General features: G+C 38.6%; 2 protein-coding genes across 6 annotated transcripts in view; one reads left to right on the top strand and one right to left on the bottom strand.

Annotated features, from left to right (window-relative positions):
• The window catches only part of LOC106877796 (guanylate kinase), a 24,670-nt gene that overhangs the window by 8,357 nt on the left and 13,657 nt on the right, over nt 1-2,656 (top strand). Inside the window, exon 1 of one of the 5 annotated variants that reach the window (XM_014926810.2) lies at nt 1,189-1,325. The exons of 3 other annotated variants lie outside the window; for them this stretch is intronic. The gene's annotated coding sequence lies outside the window, so the exon portion shown is untranslated. Of the gene's footprint in view, nt 1-1,188; nt 1,326-2,397; nt 2,543-2,656 lie in introns of those variants that run through there. One more of the 5 variants, XM_014926809.2, reaches the window with a different exon arrangement.
• Nucleotides 1-2,656, bottom strand: part of LOC128250475 (uncharacterized) — a 17,701-nt gene that overhangs the window by 8,359 nt on the left and 6,686 nt on the right. The gene's annotated exons all lie outside the window — the stretch shown is intronic.

Genomic DNA, 2,656 nt, shown 5'->3' with positions numbered 1-2,656 from the left:
TATATATATATATATATATATATATATATATATATGTATGTATGTATATATAGATGCACACATAGTTGTGCTTCCTAATTGACCACATCCCTCTGTATTGTTTATCTCGGAGGAGGTTTGTTTCGTAATTAGTCGGTAGCGGTTATTGTCTTAATCATAACACATTTTCATGTGCTCATACTTGTATGTATGTATGTGTGTGTGCGTGTTTTATCTTTGACATGTGTCAATCATTAGACTGCGGTCGAGCTGGAGCACCGCCTTGAATTTATTTAGTCGAATGAATGGACATCGGTACTTCTTTTTCTAAAGCATGGTACTTATTCTATTGGCCTTTTGTACCGAACAGCTAAGTTACAGAGATGCAAACACACCAACATAGGTTGTTAAGCGGTGATGTATGTGTATGTGTAGGGGAACAGACACAATGACACACATAGATACATGTATGAATATACATACAACGGGCTTCTTTCAGTTTCCATCTTCCAAATACGCTAACAAAGCTTTGGTCAGCTCAAGGCTATTGTAGAAGACAGCTTCCCAAGGTACTACTCAGTGAGACTGAACCCGAAACCATATGGTTGGGAAGCAAGCTTCTTACCACACAGCCACGCCTGCGCCTATATATGGGCGCAGGCGCTAGTGTTTTCTCACTTCAGCAAGCGTGTTCTAATATAGCCTCGAGCCGACCAAAACCTTGTGGATTTGGTAGACGGAAATTGAAAAAGGCCTGTCGTATATATATAAATATATGTGTGTCTGTGTTTGTCACCACGCCATCACTTGACAACCGATGCTGGTGTGTTTACGTCCCTGTAACTTAGTGGTCTGGCAAAAGAGACTGATAGAATAAGTACTAGGCTTACAAAGAATAAGTCTTGGGGTTGATTTGTTCGACAAAAGGTGGTGCTCCAGCATGGCCACAATCAAATGACTTAAACAAGTAAAAGAATATATATCTAATTAGATAGAAGTATTATAGTTAAGGCTGGTCTATGGGGTTTCATGTCCTATTTTTCTTTTCACATCAAATTAAGATATAATCGTAATTTACACACTCTGAAAAGTATTTGTAGAAAATTTCATTAAAAAATATTTATTTTTCTGGAAGCTACGAGGAAACAAAATCGGAGTGAGGTGGGGCACAAATGTGTAGGTATGCCCGGAGTGGGTGGGGCACAAATGTGTACGTATGCCAAAGATATTATGTCAGTCCACGAACAAACTTATTCACTGAGGCATATCATACTTGATAATTGTGTCATTAAGTCCGCTTCACAGCCACGTCGTTATAAGTTCAAAACCAATTCGTGACATCTTGGGTAAGTAACTTCTATTTTCATAACCTCAGATTGAGCAATAACTTATTAGTGAAGTGTATATTATACTGAGGTGGAAGTAGGGAATCGTCTTATATCAAATATTTACAGGGCCAAACCAGGTGTCCCACGGTGATTGGTTATATCCTGTATGTTCTGAATTAAAATCCTGCCTTACTCAAACTTTGTCTTTTTATTTACCGAGGTTTATTAAATAAAATATCACCGAGAGATTCCAGTGGAAAGAGAAATATCCATGGTGAAACAGTGCATGAAATAAAAATACTTCATGGTATTTATCCCGCCCAGTTTGTTAGAAACCTATATACCAGGGTTTCTCGATCTTTTTTTTTTATCTATAGACCCCTTTGATTACTATTTTATTCTCGTGGACCCTTCGATGTTTAAAGACTAGTTTTATAGTTATTTTTTTCAGAATTCCTATTTTGTTTTTCACCGCGAAAGAGTTCCAGCTTTTTATTGAAATACATACATATAAAGACAATTTTTTTCAGGGAATCTTAAAATAGGTACTACTAAAGCAGCACGGTCCCGTCCGCGCTAGCTAGTCGTGAGTGGTCGATCCTAACCCTAACCCTAACCTTATCCCTAACCCTAACCCTAACCCGCGTGTGCAAATGAATGTGTTTAGGGTTATTATTATTTTGTTGCGTGGAGGTATGAAACACACACACACTTAACTAGTAATACATACATAGACTTATAGACAGACAGATAGATATGTGTGTGTGCGTGTGTTCACATACAATATACACGATGCGCACATACATGCGTGCCTACACATGTACACACGCGCGCACATGTACACACATATACACACGCGCGCACATGCACGCGAATGCTCACACATACACACGCGCGCAAATGCTCACGCATTTACACACGCGCGCACATGTACACCATACACCACGCACACTCACGTACACATGCACTTGCACACATACATACACACATAAACTACAGTTTCAATCTTTTATATTTATAAATAAATAATGCTTATAATTAATACCACCGCCCACTTATATTTGCCCATCCCACATACGTCCGCGTTAATCAATACACCCATGTAACACATAACTTAATATTTATTATACCTTACTGTTTAAAACCTTCTCGCATGCCATCAATTTTCAACGGTTTATCTTCCCGTCAGCACTTCTTTACAGTCGACAGACACATAACACAGGTCACTCCGTGAGGTAAGACACCTCTTACAGCCTTTTCTCTTAGCGCGCGCACACACACACACACACACATACATACACGTATGTAGTTTGACACACACGCATATATATATATATATATATATATAT

This window comes from Octopus bimaculoides, chromosome 21 (genome assembly GCF_001194135.2).
Source record: "Octopus bimaculoides isolate UCB-OBI-ISO-001 chromosome 21, ASM119413v2, whole genome shotgun sequence".
Classification (NCBI taxonomy): Eukaryota; Metazoa; Mollusca; class Cephalopoda; order Octopoda; family Octopodidae; genus Octopus; species Octopus bimaculoides.
This window is presented reverse-complemented; position numbering and strand designations above follow the sequence as displayed.